General features: G+C 36.0%; 1 protein-coding gene and 1 long non-coding RNA gene across 2 annotated transcripts in view; one reads left to right on the top strand and one right to left on the bottom strand.

Annotated features, from left to right (window-relative positions):
- LOC134564111 (uncharacterized) overlaps positions 1–5,208 on the top strand; it is a 38,621-nt gene extending 33,413 nt beyond the window's left edge. Inside the window, exon 3 of the long non-coding RNA XR_010083472.1 lies at positions 363–5,208. This is a non-coding gene — a long non-coding RNA (uncharacterized LOC134564111). The remainder of the gene's footprint in view (positions 1–362) is intronic.
- LOC134564110 (F-box/WD repeat-containing protein 7) overlaps positions 1–23,326 on the bottom strand; it is a 177,495-nt gene that overhangs the window by 66,470 nt on the left and 87,699 nt on the right. The window lies entirely within an intron of this gene.

The following is a 23,326-nucleotide window of genomic DNA, read 5'->3' as shown; positions in this document are numbered from 1 at the left end:
AAGTTTGCCTGTCCAACATTTGGTGTCAGATTTCCTTTATAAGAAATGAGTGTATTCTCAAGTCATGATATATTCTTTCTCAAGAATATATTCCTGTTTGAGAGACTTCACTGTATAATGCACAGTGCCACTTTTAAAACTGATGTAAAGTTCTTGTCAACTGGGACTATCATCCTGGGAGTACTAAAAAAATACTTCAATATCTTCTACCACTACAGAGATATTCTATTTTGCTGACACACATATACAGAAACAGTCACATTTTTAGCAGTACAGCTCTGGCTGCTTGGTACTATAGCAACCCCTTTTTCTGTTCCACCTTTTGTCAGTCTCACTTTCTGTATATCTCATATCATTTGCAGCCAACTAAGCAATGTTGCATCTACAACACAAGCCTGGGAATGAAGTGGCACTGCATGGCTTCCTCCATCCTGTGATAACTATGATATTGCTCAACAGCCTCTGAAATTTGAAGCATCACCAGAGAAGCAGAAAATGCCATTTCCTTCAAGCAACCACTGTAAAGAAACTAAATCACTGCACTAAGACCACAGAAGTGCAGCTCAGGTCGCATTTGTAGAAGACATCTCTCTCCAATTATTTAGAGCAATCTATCAAATGCTCCTGACCACTTTCAATTTTACTTTCAGGTGAGAGTCAGATTTAGAGATTTTTGTATTTTTATGAAAATAAACATGGCAGTAAATTGAAGCACAAATATTCTAATTCTTAAGTGAAGAAAGAAAACACACTTTTACACTTTAAATGTAGTGGTGATCTCTCATCTGCTTTTGTCTTGAGGCTAGATGCATTCTGGACTGGGATAAGTCTGAACACCACACTTGTCCAGTTCTTGAAACAGTGTGTTGTTACCTCAGAGACCTCCAACTTCTAATTTGCTGCAATCAGACACATGGCCAGCATTCAACACAAGTATTTTTTCCATTTCAGTTTAACAGAAAAAATCCACTCCTGTTTTCCAAGTCAAACAAGGAAAGGGTTTCTTAGCACCAGCTGTTTCCAAGTCTAGAGACTATGACAGCAGCCATATAAGATGGAAGAAACAGGGAAAAGATAGACATAGGGCAAGATAACCTCAGTTTCCAGATTTGTTTATGAAGCTACTGCTTACAACTATATCTTGGTTCTTGTCTCCCCTTTTGTATGTACAGAACAGAAAATGCACACAGAAGGTAAGCCGGGAGAATTTTTTATTTCATTATTTTCAAGATGTGAGGGGCAAAGGACTGAAGAAGGAAAATCAAGCTTCCTTATTTATAATGCATTATAAGACAACATGCAAGGTTTTTCCCATTTAATATTTAATATTAAACATGAGCTCTTGTTTATACAAAGAAAACCCCCTAATTACTTTTAAGTCAGAATATAGGATAATACAGATGGAAAGAAAAAAATAATAATAATAAAAAAACCACTTAAGATTTTTTTCTGCTGGATAATAGTAGCAAATTTACCAATTTGGCTATTTGTGAAAACCATTAATGAAGGCACACCTAAAAGGCCAGATAAAACCTTTGTGTTTGATATGGTTTTTGGCATGTCTGTGACAGATACAGTTAATCTAGGACAGTCTTACAAAGCAGCACTGGTGCTACTTATTGGCAAGTAGTTAAAAGGAAATCTTGAAAGTCTCCCTGAGAGAAGATCATCTGTGTATGCATTCTGAGGACTATTATTAAGTAGTATTAGATAACAAGATGCTATGACTCCCCAGTTGTGAATGGAAGAAGAAAGGAAACAACTGCCTACCAGCTATAATATTGTGTGCTACAGAATGAAAATTATATATTGTATTTTGTATTTTAAAAATAGACCTTGAAGTTCACAAGCACTGTGAAAGGAATTCACAAGTTCAGAAAGGTTTTTAGCATATTTCTTAGTAGCAACTGACATTCTTTAAGAAATATGCTAAAGATGGCTGCATATATTAGGTTTTTAATAGGGCAACATCTTTGTGATCCATGTCATTACATGCTTTAGAATGCCATATCCAATATCTGGCACACTGAACCTTCAAAGACAACACATGTTTTCTGTTCTCTCTACTGGAATGCTCTCCTAGTAAGCTTAAAAAGAAAAGAAAGAAAAAAAAAAGGCAGTTCTTTAAGTTCTCAACAGTTTAATCTCAGGACTCCAAATTCATTCCCCATACATTCATATACCATCAAAACATGAAGTATTTCTCAAAACCCTGTATACAATTTAGAACTCCTAGTAAAGAGAGATCAAAAGATGGACAAAAATAAAGAAGTTCCTCACAGCAAGGAACTGTTCGCATGAAAACACACAAGATGGTTCTGAAAAATACACAAAAAAGAAGAAAAACTCGAAGATACAGGCAATCTGAAATTAAAATTGAAGTGGTAAATAGTTTAAACTACATTCAAAACTGATAAATAATGTACTTCTTTATTGTTCAGTAAATGTCATATGTTTCACCCCACTGAGGTTTAATTTGTGTCAATATAAGTACCCTTGTAAAAAGGATTCTATTTACCTTCTTCCAAATACATTAATATACAAATAATGTACATTATGCACACAGTTATTACACTAGGTTAAAAAAAGACATTTTTGTGTTTATATGACAAAGATTAGCTACTTCAAAGAGACGACAGTTCAATTTAAAGGATTTTGCTCACTAACATTGTTCATGCTTAAGTAGTGCAAATTTGAATTACAAATCTTAAAATCACCAAGAAAATACAAGGCCTTAGGGCCAATTACTAAATAACATGTTTCAATTTTTCTATCAACATACATACACAGACAGAATATGCTGAGAGCAAAGAAATACAGATGTCTCTTGAAAGATTAGTTTTATTAGACTTGCAGCACCTATTATGACTGGGTAACTGTGTATAACCTCGGGGGCAGGGGGGCATAAATTGTCTGCTGAAGCCCAAAGAATAAGCTGAAAATTTTCAGTGATTATGAACTCATATGGTCTGCATGTTCACTGCAAGGGGCTGCCAATGCTACTTGTTCCTATAAATTAGGTCCCACAAGTCAATAAGACACTCTAGAGGTGCAAATTACAGGTTTTAATATTTTTGCATTTCAGTGACTAGTGAGAATTTTGACTGCAGGTTTCCCTCTGTATCAGGAAGGGAAAAAGAGAAAAACTGGGGCAGGGGCCATGAAGGTTTGCACAGCCACCTCTCCTCATTGCCATGTTTTCAGGAATTAATGAATTCCCTGAGGATGTCTTGAATGTCTAGAAGCATTTACTTTTTCCACACACCAGAAAGAACAGGTCACTTCTGATATGAGCTCTTCCTAAATCAAGAAAGGTAAGGCTGGACCTGCTAAACATGGCCATAAACGGACAAAAATGAACTATTTATGGACATTTAAAACATTCACTTGTGCGCTGAAATTAAAATGGGCCAGTACTTCAGAACAGGAAACTATTTCCTCTTCACCCACTCAGAAGTTTGGATGCCTTCCCAGAAATCTCAAGACTGGCGCAGGGCTTAGTGCTGCGCCTGCAAGACAGCTGCATCTGGATACAACCCTTCACGGGAATGCACAAGACAAACCAAGGAAGACAGGTTGAGCAGATGTAGTTAACGGAGGTGGTGCCAGAAAGTGATCCATGTTAACCAGATGCTCCAAAGAAACTCCTCTCAGTAAGGCGGCACAAGACACGGGCCTTTTGGAAAGCGACTTGAGCTGTGCCAACAGATATCATGGACACCCACGACCACTCACACAGCTCAGAGCCAAGCAGCTCAAGTTACCTCCTCTTCTTCCTCTTCTGGAAGGGAATGGCTACAATTCACTTAAGTTTTCTCCCATGATGACCAGCTCTTTATGCAGTAAGAAAAGGGAAGTGGACAAGAAGCTACAGGAAACTGACATACAGCAAATTAATCTAACAACTGAATGGAATAATCCCAACAAAATTATTACAAGCATTCACCTCATACAGGAGGTGCATAGTGTGTATTTAAAAAAAATCAAGAAATAAATCCCCAAAATGAATCTACTTTTGCAATTTTAATCCATGTAATATTCATACTAATTAGGCACCGACCAAATTAGCTGCTGCTATTGCAACCCATTTTCTTTCTAAAGTGAAGAAGCACTGCTATGTATGTGCCCTTAATAAATCTGGATATTAATTGCAATTAGTGTCAAATTTTCACAGTGCAAAGTGACCTCAACACATAATGACATTTCAAACATGATGAGAAAACTAACCATTTCTGTGAGAAGCAATTTTATACCATTAGATGAATCTCAGTCAGAAAAAGCACAGATGCCACAGGTCCTGCCATAGGTGTTAAAGGGATGATGCAGTCTCATTTCTGTAATTTGTATTATTAGTTTTTTTGTCTGTTACCTATTTCTTGCATCACTGTGAACAGAAATTGCAAATAAGTGGCAAGCATGCATGTCTAATAAATTAAATGTACAGAAGCTTATTATTGTTAAAAACAACAACATTCCTCCTGAAGGAGAAAGGTGCACAAGCATCTATTCTGAATGCTGCTCAAGAGAAGAGAATTAATACCAACTATGAGAGTTTATCATCTGCCTGGAGATAATAAAGCAAGGGTAGGCAGTGGAAATGGATTGACATGTAGTATTTTAATATGAATTTGTTATACTTAAAGCTAAACACATGTATTTTGAAAATCAAGTGATAGATATTTTGGAAGTTGTAATTTATTTTTTTTTTTGGCATGATGGCTTTCTGGCTCTCTTAGGAAATACAATGAGTTACAGATAATTCTTTGTTTTCTTAAAGGTGGTACATGCGCAGAAAGGACTTCTCAGAGCTGTTTGCAGGATAAGCAGAGAGGCAAAGGACAGGAAGACTGTGGGTGTAAAGAGACAGGAAAGAAGAGAGAGATGATCTATAAAAACTATGTGGACAGAATAGGCACTAGACAGTAAAAGACCTGTTTCACAGTTGGTATGTAGACAGGATTTGGAGGAGGGAAAGCAAAAGAATGGAAGACTGTAGGGCCATGAAGAAATCCATGCTAAGAATTCAGTCTGAAATTTCACTAACAATGTACCATAGGAGAAATGCAAGATGGAATGCAGCAATGCTGTAAATATGTTAAAATTGCAAACATTCTTGCCAGCTGCTGCTGTTATCATGAGAAGTAATCTTGTGTTAGGGTTTATTAATAGCAGCATGCTTTGGAAGAGACTGCCTTTTGCACTTACAGAACAGTGCACCACGCAGATTGTCTTAGAGCAACAAAACCTTAACTGTTCAATTACAGTAGTGAGTACCTAAACACAGGATAAACAGGGAAAAATATGGCACCAAAAATACACCAAATATATCTGTATGTCACATTCTATGCTGTTCTTTTTCAATTTTCAAAAAGTAAAATGCTGTTGGGAGAGTATCCTTAGAAAGAGACTAGTAAGGTATCACCTACAGGTTCCCAGCCTGTGAACCAAAGAACAGTTCTCTGCTAGAGCAGCTAGCAACACATCACATTTCTTTTCTCATTTTATCTTGTCTTTCATCTCTACAAGCAGTAAACTCTCTGTGCAGAGACAATTTTGCATAAAGCATATCAGACTTATTATAATATATACATGATATTATTATAATATGAATAATAATGTTTGCAAATAAAACTGTGCTTTTTAAACCCATGTCTCTATACATAAATGGGGGCATCTAAACTATGAGGAAAGATCCCATATGATAGCATCTAGGATCAGTATGCTGCAACTGCTTACCATCATTGTACAATAGCTACATTATAAACTTTAAAATGCCATTTTAGAAATTCCACAGGAAATTATGTATATTAAAACATCTGATCTCAAATTTCTTTGTGTTTACATATTACAGATTCCTAAAGTAAGTTTTTTACCTACCTGCATCTTTTACAGATAAGTTGCCTCTTTTTCACAATTTACAAATAAAATTCTATTTACTACCTTGCATATGCAAAGCCATGCACCACATATAGACTTAATGAACTATGAGAAATAATGAGCCATCTGAAACAGGACGGAAAGAATCATGTTTCACCAAATAAAAAACAAAATTTTACTATCTTTGCTACATTATTTTACTATTTCCTAAAAAAAAAGGCTTCCCTAGCTAATAAAGAAGTTGAATACATTAGCATTTACCAAGTATTATGAGTGCCTTTGATACAACATAAAAACTAAGCCAGTTTAAGAAAAAACTGCTGAACATAGATAATGCATAAGGGAAGAACATACATAAATGTATTTAGACTCCTAGCATCATTTATGTATTTTAACTTACTCTCCTTCTCATTTTATCAATTAGTTTAGGGTCAGCAGAATTTTGGTTGTCCTTCAATATATTAGAATATGATCTACAAAACAAATGAAGAACACCACACACAAATCTTACTTGCCTATTACTTCCAAGTGTTACAGTAGCAGCAGAATTATTAAAAACAGGTTTAAAGTAATGCCTTCTTGTACAACATCAGTGTTTTCATATGACATATATAACATGCACTTCTCTTTCACAAGCATAAATATTTGCAGTATATCAAAAATGCACTACAGTTCATCACTATCATCTGATTTTTACAGAAAAATCATTACCCTACTTCACAGACTGTATCTTTCAGTATTAAAATCATGTCCATGTGCGGAGCAAGTAACTAAAATGTTTTTGTGAAATGTGATCGAACTACGCATGACCACACAAATGATATGCAACCATCTCAAACCTCTTACCAAGAAACTTTGCAATCAAACTAGTTACTCAAACCATTTAAGGAACAGAACAAATTAAAAAGTACAGGCTTCCTTGACTAAACATAAATAAACAAAAGGAAAAGTTGTGTCAATTCCACTGCTTTTTTCCTTGCCTTTTCAAAAAAATGAAAAACATTATAAAATACCTGGGCACAATTTAGAAAGACATTGGTGTTGTTCCTATGCAAAACTGTATTTTCAAACATGGCAAATAAATTTTCCAGAAAAGAGGTCCACTTTTAATAGAAGATGAATATCAATGAGAAGCTGTAGGGAGAAAGTAGAATTACCATTCCAAAACTAGGTGAAGTGAGAATGAGATAGAGTGGACCAGAACCACAGACAGAGTTTGAAAGAAAAACACAGGCCAAGCAGTGAGTCTAGGAATGAGACGGGGTTGTTGCTCTGAGGAGTGGAGCTATTCAAACTGGCAAAATCATCATTCAGTGACGGAAAAGGCTCATCACAAGAAACAACAGCCAGTCGGTTGTGGTAAGTGGCAGAGATCCAAGAGCAAGATGCTAAGGCTTACAACACTGCTTATGACTTGTCATAAGGGTAATTCTAGTTCAATTTGACTTCCACTCAAAATCTGGGGAACAAAACCTGCCAGTTAAAATTGATTTGCCCTCTTTGTGTTTCTGTACTAAGGGTAGTCATGACACAGCACACCAGTATTTTCATCACAAAGGATTCTTCCATCATACCTGAAAAAGATCTGTTCAGGAAATTAAAGTGCCTTCATTTGCTGCAGAAGGACAAAAAGTGTTTACCTAGTGATAGAAGGGACTGCAAAAAGAGAAAAGGGAGATTCATAGTTAAAGCAATTAGGTTTCAAAGCAATACATTAAGCATTTAATTACACATTTCATGAGTTTCCCTCTGGCACGATCAATCAGCAAAGAGGCAGCTGGGTCAGTTTATGGCATCATTGTTGTCTCCCATTCCCTCTTCTGCTGGATGCTATAACCTCCACAGTTTGGGACAACAAAACAGATGGACTTTAAGCAGGTAAAGACCTTTTACAAAGTCAATCCAGTGTGTTTGAATAGCTCAAAGAGTATGACAATAAAGGCTTCTAAAGATGTCTAAACAATTGGCACAAGGGAGTAAAATCGCCCAGGAAACCTTTCTTCTGACACCTCCTGAAGAGAAAGGACTGACTGCAGAATCATCATAACATGCTTTTAACATCTGCACTCCTGCAGTCTGTAACAGCACTGCTCATTGCAAGAGGAAATTGAAGTTTTAAATGCATCAAAACTACAAAGAAAAACATTTTAGCTAGCATTAAATATAAATGAGTTTGCGATTGCTGCTTTTATCTTGGTCAGAAATAGGTAGAACCATTTAAATAACAGTGTTTCCCAAAGAGCCAGTATGGAGACAGAGGATCCCTGAATATTCTGAAAAAGCAGTCTTTGGGAGTGCTATGACATGTTGCAGTGCAGGTTTGAAAATAAACACCTCCACCCCCAACCAAACAACAACAAAAACTCAAGCAAATTGTCCAACTATTTTTGACCCATTACACCAGGCTGCACTACATATGCACAGGTTAGCTACCAATTTTATTTTTTCCAGGGTATACAGGGCATAGCTGTGTGAACAGCAAACTGAGTGCTTCCTCCTACAAATGGCTATCTTAAGCCCAGAGCTTCTCTCACACCCCAGAGATGGGCAATGCTAGAGTGAAGCCTATTTCTGCCAGTATCTTGTTCTACAAAGCCATAAACACTGGCTACATTTGCTGTATGCACAGTTTAAAAGACAGATTTCAGTAAAGCTTGGCAGAATTCTTGTGAGCACTACCTGGGAGACCACAGGACACTTCAGCTGAGCCAGGTTGAACCACCGTACCCTGAGCTGACCAGAAAACTGAGGATCACTACAATTCTTTCCACTTCTGTGAAACTTGCATTATTCCCTCTCAAGTACAGTACAGACTAAGTTTGTTTGCAAACAAAATGAGATACTTGCAGAAAGAAGCAAAAAAGGGATGTAGAAGAATTTTTAGACTTCTGCTGTTCCATATTGATAAAGTAAGTAAGATTGCTTTTTCTGCAAGGCTACCAGTTCACACAGGAAAAACATTGATTTCCCTTGTAAGAGTAGATGAAAGGCACAAGAAAAGCAGATTCAGAGTGGAGACACTGCATATATGTAAAAAAGCAAAGCAAAAAAAGGCAAAGTTTATTACCCAAGACCATTTATCTTCTAATGGCTTGAGCCTCTAGGCAGAATGTTACAGAAGACCTAGCCTTCTTCATTTCTGTAATTACTCAGTATTCCTTTCTTTCCACTCAAAACCATCTTCCTTTTCAGTTAACTTCCTTCTACTGAACTTTTGAAGTACTTTTGTTCCATTCCAAAGATTTTCCAAAACTGAAAAACTAGAAATAATAAAAAACAAGGAAAAAAAAGGAAGGGAAAAAAAACCCCAAAACCCACAAAACAACAACAAAAACAAAAAAACGACCACTATAAATTATGAATTCAACAATGAAAAGTAAAATATCTAGAAGATAGGCTTCATTCTTCATTGTGAGTATTTGGAAATGCAGAGCAATGGACACATACCTTTATGAAAAACAAACCAAAGTCAAGACAAAACTTCCTTTCCTGTTAAGTATCAACAGATCACTCCATGATCTGTACTTCTCTGACAAACTTTCTAAAATCAAGAGAAATTAAAGTAAAGGCTAAACTAGCTTTGAAACAAAGCTATTTCTGACAGCCATTCAAAGAGATATTTCAACACCAGAGGTCCTAATGCAAGCTCCCTGCCACAAATCCCAGAAACAAAAATTCTCTTGTAGAAGACGCAAGCATCTGGGAGTGCTCTGATTTGTATCATGACAGACTCCGAAAACTACCTTTAGTTTTACATTAGAAAACTGTACACATATACACATATATGCATACACACATGCACATTTTCACATATTTTTTTCTTTATGCTCTTCTGTCAGTCTCTTCTTACCAAATGGTGAGAAATTCCAAGGGAAATTACTTATTTTTTGTTTAAGGGGCAAATAGATTAGTGCTTTTTTACATTATTCAGAACCTCTGCAAAGTCATCTGCAGTATAGAGAAGTATAAATAGGAGGACATATAATTTTAGAGAAAGGTAAACAGATTTTGTCCATTAAGTAACTTGTTACTGCTGTCCATGAAATCAAGCGCTACATTCAAGAAAGAAATATGATTTGTTGCAGAAAAATTCAGGACTACATTTCTCTGAAAAACTGAACGGACGGACTACTTGGTTGAACTGCTGGCACAAACATTTACATAGATTTGACTAACAGTGAAAAGACTGCTTAGATTGTTTTAACACAGAAATTAAGGGATAAAGAAACAAGTGCAAGTAAGTGAAGCTGTTCATGCCTAAGTCCCATCAATATTTTAAAGAGACTACTAGCATACCTGTCAGTCAGAGGGAGGAAAAGGAACTGAAGTCTCATTCCAAGTGCTCTACTGTAGTAACAAATGTGTAAGACCAGTGGATGCTCTTTTATATGAAGAACACAGGCTGCCAAAAGCAGTGCTTCAAATGCTTTACCTTGTGTTCACTTAACACACAAATGTATCTTACAGACAGAAGCATTCTATCGGTGAACTAAGTTGTCAAATTGCCAAAACTTGGTTGGATGTATTTTAAGGGTGAAACATTCATACATACAGGAAAACTATTCTCACAAAATCATAGAGTATAACAGAATCTTTGGTGTTTCTGAGATTACAGACACTGAAAATGGATGCATTAATTACCTTGATTTTTCCAGCTTGGAATACCACAGGGTGCACACCAAAACCCTCGCAACAATTCAGTGCTACTTTAATCCACTTGAAATGAAGGAATGCTGCAAGTGAACAAGTCACTCTCACAAATTCTCCAGCTTATTAGCACTTCTTTAAAAGACAGATTCAATGTGATAAAATTGTTATACAGCAAATTTCAAGAGGATATTACAAGACAATTCAAGAGAAATTGCAAAGGAAAAAAAAAACTTGGAAAACTAAAGAGGGAAGAAATCTATTTGTTAAATATAGCTTTTCAAAGAGTTTAGAATTACAAGACTTCAGAAGGAAAAATACTTCTGTTAGTGGTTTAAGAGCATTACAAAGGAAAAATCCCATACCTAATTAAGAGACCAACTTTTTGTCAACTGGAAGCATTTACCATGGCAAACAAAATGGGGCACTTGAGTTTGGAGCATGTGTGACATACGTGACTATGCTGTTAAGTATGTTCAGTGATCAGCTGCAGTTACATCGCACTGAAGAGCTACACGATATCTGATACTCAAAGTGTGTACCAGCTAAAAGGTATTCATTGCTTCTTCACTTTATACGGCAAAATCTTCTCCAGTGCCTGTGAAAGATGCATCAAAAGCTAAAGAGGACCACAGCTGTGTCTATGTTTGGTGATAGTGCATTGGTGTTTCCCTTAACAGCTTTGTAGGAATACATACTTACACATTTACTGTGTAAGTACAGTACTTTTATAGCTGTACACTAAAGTTATTCTCAAGTGCTACACAAAGAAAGCTGAGTAATACTGTTTTAAACTGGATTCAGATTAGTGGTATTGTAGACAAGTGTTTTAGCTACTTGAGCAAACTGACAAAATGCAAAAGGGCAATCTGCTAAGTCCTGTGACCATTTATAGTGCACTTCTTGATAGAAGCCCGGTACAACCAATGCAGAGGATGCAGAAGCTATGAACTGTCAGCTCCCATAACGGAAGTATTTTTACTCTCAAGGATCACAGAACACATTTTAAAGATGTTTTGTTAGGTCTAATGTACAATTAAGGAGGGGAAGAAATGAGTTCAAACAAGGAGAAGGTCAATACTAAAGTCAGGTCAATGTCTGAATGGTCCAATTGTACATGTACCCCAAAAATGGGGGCATGGATACATTACCAAGTCAATAACCTGGAAGAAAATGGTAGCTCATGTTCTAAAGCACATCAAACTTATCTCTAAAAATGAATTACTAAATAATTCAATGTACTACTTATTAAACAAAAAGTACAATTTTTAAAAAATAGAACTAGAAGTTGCATGAAGTAAAGACTTTGTGTCAAAACTCTTTATTTTGTATAAAAATACTTTTTTGGTTGCTGTTATGTTTAATAAAAGAATACATCCAGAAAACACAAGTATTGGCTCTCTCATCTGTTGATATGAAGAATTAGATTGGGTTTTACTATTGCATTTTTTCAACACGCAGATCTTGTATGCAGCCCCCGTGGGTTAGCATGGAAGGAACCCAATATGGTAATCACTGTGAGTTACGTGCAGGCTTTGAGTGTTGCAAGGCATGGGACCAAAGGTGGAGCTCTCATATTTTCCACTATCAGCAGCCATCACACTGAGAATTATTAGTTTCAGTATACAAGATAAATAGATTGATGATAGCTTAGCTGGTAAAACATACATTTACAGCATTTCTAAGTTTTCTCCTTAGTCCTAATGCTAAAAGAAAAGTAGATGCTGAACAGCTTTCTAAACCCTCCTAGAACTAAAACATTGAACTGACTGTTCAAGCGGGGTGTAAGACAGGACAAATGAGATAACTCTGGTCATTTTGGAACAGTGCAAAATCTTGAGAAAACTGCTTTAGATTTTGGTTGAGTTGTTTTGGGATTATTTTTGTATCTGTGATAATTAATGTATGGTCATTTTTCTTATTCCAGAAAATACACACATAAGACATTAGCATTAGAGTTCCAACAGTACACCATAATTATACAGCCACAAAAAGACTTGTGAAGTATAGCTACTAAATTTATCTTCTATACTGTATACTATGCTTTTTTCAAGACAAAGGAACTAAAAGTGAGAAAACATATTTTCAAACAAACAGTTCCTAAACCATATAAAAAAAATCTAAAACACTCTATTAAAATACAGAAACTTACTTTATCCCTTTCAATATTATGGAATGTTCCTATTCCATGCTCAGCAAACACATACGTATAATGTCTAATTTCAGAAAGAAAACTTTTCTCAAATGCACATGATCCAATATTAAATAGTTGTGTGTGTATATATATATACGTGTTCTAAATTTTGCATTATTGTAGATTGACATTAGGTCGCAGTCTTCAATGCATGCCACGTACCTTTTACATATAAGAAACATTCTAAGATATTCCAAACAACATAGTATGAAAAATCAAACCTTCCAGGGTAATCTTGTCAAATTTATATTTTGTCTGTGATTTAACTAACTTTGCTAAAAAGTAGTAAGTTGAAATTCAAAGAAAGCCAGTATATTTAAAAAAGGTGAGCTATATTTTAAAACTTGCATCAATACTTGAAACAGTATTTATTCACCAACAAGAGAAAGCTCATATAATGTATTTTAAGAGCCACTTAATTCATACAGTTCCTGAAGCTGTAGTATAAGACCCGTGATAGTTTGTCAGGCTAGGATCGTCTATATATAAACTATATCGCAACCTCCACATAGTAACATGCTATTTTTATTTTATGTAACAGCAAAAATTGTTATCTTCCTTACTGAGTCACAAAAGTTTTAAAATAATATTTTACAAATTCTTACTAAAAATGTTTAAATATTAGTAAGTTTAACATTTCTAAACTCTCTAATTTAATATCCAACAAGTTGCACATGTCACTACAGTTCAGAACTGAGTTCAATAAATTATACCCAAAACTATCTTCATGACCTAAAAGACTGAAAAGGGCTGTAGCAAAATACACATTTATGAGTGCACCTACTTTGCACAGCATTTGTTTTCACCTACATGGTTTACAGCTATAAAAAAAAATCACTGACATGTTCCTTTACATGAATAATAGCTAAGACAACATGTACAGATTTTAATTAAAATACAGCACAAGAATTGATGAAATAAATTACCAAAGAGCTCCTCTATAGCACCCTGAGTGAACAGATAATAACAGACCCAAGTACTTCCTCATGGAATAAATGCACCATGACAAAGCACTGAGCTCTAAGACAAGAGATGAAAATCCACGTTTTAAAGACTTTTACACTTACCCGCCTACGGCAGAAGGGCAAGCCCTGTGCAATGATGCTGATGCTAAATATCTTCATCACGGTTTGGTGTGGTAGAGGTTCTTTGGCACTTTTAAGATCAACAGGAAGCAAACCATGGTTGATAGCAGTTTTCCCTGGTTTGGACATTTTATCGTTCTTACTTTGTCAAGTCTACTAACACTGCAAGAACATTGCTAAAAACTTTGCTTTAAAGTTGCATGATTTTCTTTTTTTTTTTTTTTGAAGTTTCAGACTGGTGAATCAGCTCCTCACAGCCTGCTGCCTTTGTCTCTCAACCTTCTCCTGCCAAGTGTCCTGACCTGTCTGCTGCTCAGTGAAGTGCCAGCTATCCTAGTATAGACAGGAATTAAACCACCAAGGGGCAGGCAGACTGCTCCTGTCAGTCAAACAGCTGGTGGACCTCCCCTGCAATGTCAGAAGAGCCTTTCTCCAAAAAGGGATCTGCAGACTGAAAAAGAAGAAAATCATGACTGCCTGGAGTTTTAATAAGCACAGTCAGTTACACCTGCGCTTTAAAAGAAGAATTTTCTTTTAAATTTGTTTTGTTTTTAACAAGATGGTATTACACTTTCAGAAGGGGAATTCAAGGGGATTGTAACCTTCAGAGGGTGACTGTGTTGCTGCAGGATCAATTCTCACTCCCCAAACAGATTTATTCTGGGCTGTCAATAAAATTAAATTAAAAACTGATCCGGACTTTACTGTTCCTCAGCCATGGTCTCTAAAAACTTAGTATGTTGTCCAAAAGTTCAAAAAGCAAATAAAAATGGGTTTTAAAAATTTGGAAAAAAAATATTGACTCCTAAAAATTGGTACAAAACTAGCTCATTTAATAAAAGTAGATACTACATCGTGATTTTTAATTCCTTCCTCCTGACCTTCCTTACTTATGTACAGGTACTCCAGTCTGCACCTACTCCTCTCTCCCTGCCACCATAGGGGGAGTAACATCCGTGTGGCTTTGGCTCTAAGGTGCAATGGCACATTAGTTTTCCCTCTTCTGGCCAACTCATTTCCCATGAGCTTGGGTACCAGTTTTCTCAGGCCTATCCATCACACCACTGGAAAGTAAGAGGGCTCTTCCTCCACGAACATAGCATTCCTTGAAGAATGTGAAGAGAGGTCTGCTTGCCCTTAGCAACAAATCCAAGGCCTGTTTTCCAGGAAAAAAGTTCTTACTCCACTGAACAAAGATACAAAGCAATGTCTATTACTCAGATTTTCCACAATCAGTTTACTTCCATTTTGAATAATTTCTTAATCAAATTAGCTTTCCTAAAATGTTCCCACAATCCCCTTCTCGTGCCTATACTTGGACATGTTTCTTAACAACAAATTTGTACTTCGAAAACCCATTTGAGCAAAACTAAGTAGGAAGAAACAAAAGCCTGTGAAAATGTCTTATGAAACTGATGATAAGAGATGCAGAAAACCACCAAAGCTCTTGTATGAACTGAGTCAGTACAGTCCAAAACACAGTGAATAAATGACCATTAAGAAATCTTGCAAGTCTCTCTATGCACAAACCACCAAAGATAATTAACTGTGTAATTATGTGAGTGCAAAAGAGGGAGTGCAGTAATGCTTTAATGCTTGGAGCACAGCAATGTAACTTGACAAAAGACAACATTAAAATACTACTGTATTAGCATTTCCACTTAGCTCTTTTTTTCCCCTTCAAAAAGCCAAGCTGTAAGCATGTCCTATTTGTATGTTGAGGGTCTCCTTGACCAAACATTTGCATGAGGAAAGTTTTGAATGAAAAAAAAAACAAGAAAAAAGAAAGAAGGTATAAAAATTCGTAACATTTCATTGAGAGTATAAATACATTACAGTAAGCACCTACTTATAGCACAGTATTCTTCTCAGACTAACAAGACAATCCTTATTTCTTTACAGATGTTGCATACAGAAAAGCTGCAACAGAATGCTGGGTAGCACAGTATTTTTTTTTCCACAGATGGCTGGTTTTTTTCTTTTCTACCATCCCATTCAGATGTTATTGAAAGCACATTTAGACATACATTTTCTTCTAAAATACTGTACATTTCCTACTTAATACTTCCTGCTAAAACTCCAAGGAGCAGTTTATCATTAGCCTGTACACAACAGTAACGGCATTACTTCAAAACTTCATTCTGAATTATTTCATATTTTATACAAATACTAGGCTTTCACTTGACTGGAATGCTTCAGAATAAGCATCTCGGAATCTTGGTTTTATTCAAATAAGAAAATTTCACTGAAGTACTCCAAAGATGGAAAAGAGCAGCCTTTTGTATTTTCTTTGAATAACTGAAGTGAAGAACAAACTCAAAAGCTCAAGAGATCAGCTCACATACCCTGTGAGTATTATTGATGTATCATTCAAAAAGAAGCAACAGATCAGTTTTCCATTTTTGATGAACCAGTCACCATCTCAGTCATTCCAACAAAGCGTAAAGCTTAGCAAAATGCAATATATAATGTACTTATATAAACAGAATTCGAGATCAGATCAGAATCAGATACAACATTCTGTACAAAGCAAGCCTTACTTTCTCCTTTAACAAATACTCAGTATTTTGTGCATACAGAATTTTCTGTATGCACTAAAAGAAACCACTGAACTAAGCTCAGTTTTAAGAGTATTTCATTGCACAGTTGCAGAAAGAACTTGACAGTGTATCAGACCATCAGCTGTTATTAGTTGATACAAGAGCCTAGCATCTTACTACTTTACAAGTTTACTCTCCCTCTTTTTTAAAGAAATATTAACTCATAACATGAGTGCAAAAAAGGAACATAACTTGGCCCATTTACAGATTTACATACAATTGTGGAATAAACAAGACCCAAGTATTGCATTCTTCAAGCACTGCTCACCATGGCAGTTCCAGTCACAGGTTATTCTCACACTTCTGAAAACACAAAACTTGGGATTGTCAGCCCTTCTTCTTTTGTGGTTTGAGATAAAGTCCCAGTGGTACATTGTTTTTTCCCTAGGAATTTCCAAACTATCCCAGAGTAATCCACAGGGACACACTTCTAGCTGGAAAAAAAGGATCATGTTCATAATTAGTGTAGTCCCTTTTTAGTGGATAAAGCCACAGCAAAATAAGGCACTATTTCTTGTCTAACGTAAAATTACAGAGATAGATTTCATACTTTACCATAGCAATACAAAAAAACTTTAGTTTTTACCTATTTTCCCCTGTTTTTGTATCACTGTCCCCCAGAAAAAAAGCCTTGCACTAGCAGATGAGATCTTGTCTCAATTTTACTTCCACTTATCATCATTCTAGTTTTTAGTCTTTTATTTGCTACACATTTCTGACTGTAAGTATTACTGTCTTACAGTAATGTTGAAAGGACCCAGGCTAATGCTGGAAAGACATAAACTTTTAATAAGTGAAAGTCCTTAGCCAGAAAATAAAACACAGTCGAATTTAATCAGTAAGAGAGAAGACAAAAATGGTGAGGGCTGACTATCTCAGAAGTGTCAGAAATACATTGCATACAGTAGATATCACTTATTTTTGTATTTGTACAACACATATATATTATAAATATAATTCTAATTTAAGATTCAAATGTAAAGCCTCACCAGCCACTCTATCGCTTTTATCTCTAAAAGTGTTTACTTTTGCAATATATGGGATGAGAATGTGTATAAACCTGACAAATGTGAAATGATGAAAATTTGACATTTAATGCTTTGTAATACATTTTTCTAACATTCTGTTTCTAAATATACTTGCGCTGATCTCCATTGGCGCTCTTTTTAAGTGCCTGCCTATCCTTTTAATCAGAAGATCACATTTGAAATGAAATCACACCAAAGTGCCTGAAAAACTAGTATTTTTAAACTCAAGCTAAGACCGTCATGGACTTTCAACTGTAAACATAAGAATCCAGAAGACTCCTGTTTCTTTTTCACCAGTCCAGTGAAGAGATGCCTGTAAAATGAAAGCATGTACAAAGCAGCAATAATCTTTATACCTTCCATTCACAGTAATTCAAAGTCAGCTTTTTAGGAGCTGTTTATCAGGAGTCAAATGCTACAAAATTAACTAGTTCATTCAGTATACTGAACTCAGGAAAGCCATAACTTTAAGACATAGATCTAGGAAATTATCCCAACACCAAAAACCAGTTCATGCAAACTTCCTGGAGTATTTTTCTAGAGTTGTTTTGCCTATTAACATTACTGGAAAAAATCCAAACAAAATCACGGTATTTTAATATGATGATGGAACAGTACAAGACCTAAAGAGGCCTAAATGAAGTATCTGCAAATAGAGAAAAACTAAAATGCAGATAGCAGAACCCCAGACAGGTTCTCCACAGTTCTTAACATCGGTAAACAGCTGCCCTCAAATGGATAAAGCAGAGAAGTGCAACATTTCAGAAGTCACCTTTTCAAATTAATTGCAGTAACATCATAAACCTTTGAATATATTTGATAATTTATTTCCTAAAAAATCTGTAGTAAGCTCTGCATAGCTGTAGCATACAGAATGCACTATAATTTACTTTATACATAAACCTTATTCTTCATTTGATGCTCATGCTGGTCCCTGCCTAGGTCTAGAAAGACCGAGAAACACTCTGTCAGCAAAGCAAGGCAGCCCATAGGACACTAGTAACAACTTATCCAGCGACTCTGGTCCCAAGTTTATTTATGTGAGGCATTTCTAATATCAATATACAAGTAATTTTCAAATGACAGATTGCATATTAGCCTGCTTTTACAGGTTAACAAATACGCTGTATAGATAAGAGGCACTGCTGAACAGAAATTAACTGCAACTCTATTACTGGTGCTGAATAGAAAAAAACCTTATTGCTCTAAAATTACTCTGTTGCATCCAAGTTTATCCAATACAAAAGTGGGCACATATAAGAAAACATAATGAAGACTTCTGAAGAGGCTATGAAGGAGATCAATGGGGGGAGGACAATTTTTATCTTATTAGATCAAAATGTCCTAAGAAGTGTACAATTGAATAGTACACAAAATGGGCAAAACAATTAGTAAAACATGCAAAACTCATGGCTTTCCCCATAGTCCATGAGAAAACCTCAAGTGTAGACCTGTTGTAACACAAGCAACAGAAAGACCAAAGTCTGGCTACAGGTTAGATTATCATAGAAATTCAAATTGCACTATTACACTATAGCTTCTCCAGGGCCTTATGGTCCCACAGTGTCAGGGGATCAACATGGAAGCATCACTCTAAACAGTCCCCGACAGCAAATTTATTTCAGGCTTATGTGTTACTATGAGTGTTGACTGATAAATGGCTTCTATGGTGTAAAGGAAGGAACAGATGTTGACTGAACCTGTACACATGATCACAGCAAATCCAATTCCACAAGGATTCAAAGATGCCTCAACAGGTGATGGTCACCTTGTAAACTTCCTCCTCAGCAGTCTCTCCCCTTTCCTACCTACCTACCCTCTATCTTGCAAATTTGTGTAATCTTAATCTCTCACTTTGCCAAATCATGTGAAAATTAGCCAAGAGATGCATAAGCTCCAGAAAGGATGACAATGACACATAAAACCCTCAACTGCACAAGCCTTGTTTTCTATGGCAACAAAGCTTAAGAACATAGTGAAGAAGAATCCAGATTTTCTTAACTTGGATTAACTCAAATGATAATTCCTGGTTATAATTCTGGCTCTGAAATCATAATCATTCAAGGCATGGTCATTATAAACTACTGTGTCTAATACTAAAGAGCTTACAACTTTTGCTGTGGAAGAGCAAGAAGGAGCTATGCCTTTTGTAACTGCTGGTGGAAGATGGTACAACTTGTGTAACAATCCTATATTGAAAAAAATTTAAAAGTTTCAAAAAAATATAGATAAGGATGATGGTAAAGCTGCTGTCTGGCAAAAGACTTCATGCTACACATGATAGCATTCTCCGAAGTCCACTAGTGAAGGCCAGGGAAGATGAAATATCAAGTATATCAGCAAAGGAGAGATCATCAGATAAACATACCTACTACATATTTTTCATGCCTATGTGCGTACTCATAACTGTTTAAGCATCCTGGCATTTAAGTGTGAGTGCACAGAGAAATAACATGAGATTCAAATTTGATCTACTGGATTTAAATACTTGTGTTTGGGGAGCCCAGCAGCAAGTCAGACTAACCAATAACAAGGATTCACTACTTTCAGTTTCTCAGAGCAATCACCAGTTCCAGTTTGAATGTCACTGTGTAACAAAATAAGATATTTACTAGATCTGTTCAATCCCACAGCTGATACTCTTTATAGCTGAAAGGAAACAAAAATGTCCAATGAAGACTCTGGAAGTAGAAAGGAGAAGACTAGCACTTCCCTGCTTCTATATTAGGCCCGTTTTTTTCAACTCTTCAATAAACAGGCAGTAAAATTTGTCAGGCATATGAGCTTTGAAATAACTCCAGTAAGCAGGAAACCTGAAAATTCTCAACTTTGTTGTTGCAAAGTCATTTTTCCACTGGATTAGCAACTGTAAACAGCTCATAAAGCAGCCAGATGTATGAAGAGACGAACTGTTTAAAAGCAGAGAGCAGTCAAGACCTCCCCTTTGGGCAAGAATGAGCTATTAGATCACCTCTCTTTGTCCATGGATCCCTTATCATATGATATTGGTCCCAAAAAGATGACAGCTTCCCAGGCATCTCAACAAGTGCAGAATTCCATCTCACGAGAAAGGGAGGGGAACTTGCAGGTACATGCAGCTGCAGGCATGGGATGTGCCCTCAATCACAACAGTACCACCACAATAGACCACATTTGATTCACACAAGGTAATTTTTTGTAAGGTCTCATGAAGTGTTCAGGAAAACAACACAGATTGACTAGTAAAATGTATATTGCCGAGACTGTGTAGTATCAATACTAATGATGCTATAATAAGATTAAAAAACTACTTAACCATGAGCATCTAAAAAAATAATGCCTACCTTACATAACCATTAAGACAGGAGCTCTATTATCTGGCTTTACTCTACAAGTCCCCTAACTTTATCACTGTATTTACCAAGCTACGATGTCTTGTTGTCCCTGTCACTTTTTTTAAACTATCTTTAAAGCATGCTTCTTCATTTCTCCAGTCAATATTTCAAAAATATTCCAGGTATGCAACAGAAATCCAGCTGCATTATATTGCATTTTAAAAATATTCCAGAAATGTCTGCCTAGTTCTCATTGGCTATAACATGACTTGTTGGATAAGCAAGTTTAACTCTTTAGTCTAGCCAATGTTGCAACAGCTGTTAAAAAGAATTTCTCCACCTGCTCTGCAGGAATTTATTTGCTGACCAGTTATTTATGCTGGTTTTGCACCTTTAAATAAAGCTGAGACAAGAATTAAGAACTGCAACAGGTAGAGAAGTCATGCAATATTTAACACTGGATTAAAATGCAAGTCAAATTCCCAGCTGAGAATAAGCTGGGGGAAGGGAAAGCAGGTGTTTTTTTAGTAAAGGAGGCTGCTTTTTTGAAAAGGGAAGACAAGAAACTGAAAAATTATTTTCCATACTGCAAAATTCAGCTCTTTTTATCACTGTATCACACTTCCATGTAAAATGCAACACTTTAAATGACAAATTCTCTACATATACACCTACACACAAAAGAAAATGCACAAAGCAGTACCAAAATACTTAAAACATCAGTTTATCAGTTTCTGAACAATGTACAAAAAGCACTGACAAAAATGAGGCTTGGACTTGGACCTTTCTTTCTACATATTAAATGGGAACATGAAAAATCCCCAAAATATCAAATAGGCATTAAGAATATTTCTGCTACCTTACACACCTAAACAGTTTCCTTTCTTCTGTAGCAAAATTCTGTCTTGAGACTGTTTATTCAGCATTAAAAAAAAATTCCAACAACACTCTATGGATCAGCTACATTGATGACTGCCAAAATAAAAGGCTGAACAATGTAAAGTATTATAGTTTGTATGTTTGAAACAAAATGGTTTCCAAGGCTTCTTTCGATATGAGACTATTTTTCGTATCAGCACTGTAAAATACACATAAATCTAACAAATGCAACAACTGATTGTTACAATGGCATTCATTTGATAGTACCAAATTAAGCTACATAATCCTTTTCAGCTGGTACCACCATACTGCAAAGGGGTGTGAGGCTATTTATAAGGCTCAAGATATGTGAAGTAAAGAATGCTTAGAGCACAGAAGAAAGCAGGTAGTATGTGGAAGGGCTGTCAGTCTTGATTGGTATGGTTGACCAAACCCAGCTTTGAGCTTACTGGCATTCTGGTACTAAACCCTGCCAAGAAAGACGTGCAGTGCACCAGCACCAAATTCTGACTGGCACAGAGTGGGAGGAGTCAGGGTCTGTCAACAGCCTGCCCTCCAAAACAAATACATGGGAATACCTGCACACCCAGTGTGTAGCATACTTGCTCTAAGGCATGGAACACTCACGGTTTACACCACAAATTGTGCAGAAGGGCAAGTGTCTCTGAGTACCAACAGAAAGTGTCCTTGCCTTAGATGAAGTCCAGCTTAAAAGTTGAGGGACAACATTTTTACATTTGGCAAGAACAACTGATCCATACTGAATGATTTTTGGTCTGATTTCTTCCATTTAGCTGTGCCACTTTTACTTACTTTATTTTTACATATTCATTTTAATTAAATGCATTATTTTCTGCATGTTTTAGAAAATCTGACCAAGATATCACAATTGAAGGAATTACAACATTGGCAAGAAGAGCGTTTATTACTTGTTGTCTTTTAAATTTTTTTAGATATTCGATATATTTGGGGCAATAATGATCATAGTAGCAGCCATTCTTAAGGGACACTCCATATGTTAAATGAGAAGAACAAAGGGTCTCCTGCCCACTTTGAAACACCGACTGGGTAAGAATGGGATTTGCACTTACAGGAAACGTTGCTAATGCTTTACTTGAAAGCAGCTATGACTTCTGATGATGAATAAGGTGGAATTTATCCCTGCTGGCAATCTGTGGTGGTGATAAGTACATTTTCCACTTCACAGAGGGGCCAGGGACTGAACAAATGTATTAAAATTTTATAAGCATTAACTGAGGAATACATCATGACACAGCTGAAAAGTATAGCCAGTGTCTTCTGAGACTGAATTATACTGAGCAGTACTAAAAGTCACAATTCACTCCTTTCATATTATGCAATATATGGTCAGGTAGTGAAGTCAGTAGAAAACATCACCTTTTAATAAGAACAAAGATTTTAAAAGGCAAGGTTTTACAAAGAAGTAGTGTGGACCACCTTGATTTGAGATAGAAATCTCTGCACTTCTTTAGTAATTGTGTCCTTCTCATATCCTCTCCCTCTTCCCAATTCTTATTACAAACTAAAGAAACAAAATTTGAAATTAGCAAGAAGTGTAAAAAGGAGAAATGGGACAGAAGAAAAGATGCCCAACAGCAATGCTTTCCACTTGTATTTCACTGATTATGATCACAATACCATCTAGCCACAAGAACTCATAATTTTCTCCTTTAAAATCTCA

The sequence above is a fragment of the Prinia subflava genome, chromosome Z (genome assembly GCF_021018805.1).
Source record: "Prinia subflava isolate CZ2003 ecotype Zambia chromosome Z, Cam_Psub_1.2, whole genome shotgun sequence".
Lineage (NCBI taxonomy): Eukaryota > Metazoa > Chordata > Aves > Passeriformes > Cisticolidae > Prinia > Prinia subflava.
Note: the sequence above shows the minus strand (reverse complement) of the source record. Positions and strands in the feature narration are given on the sequence as shown.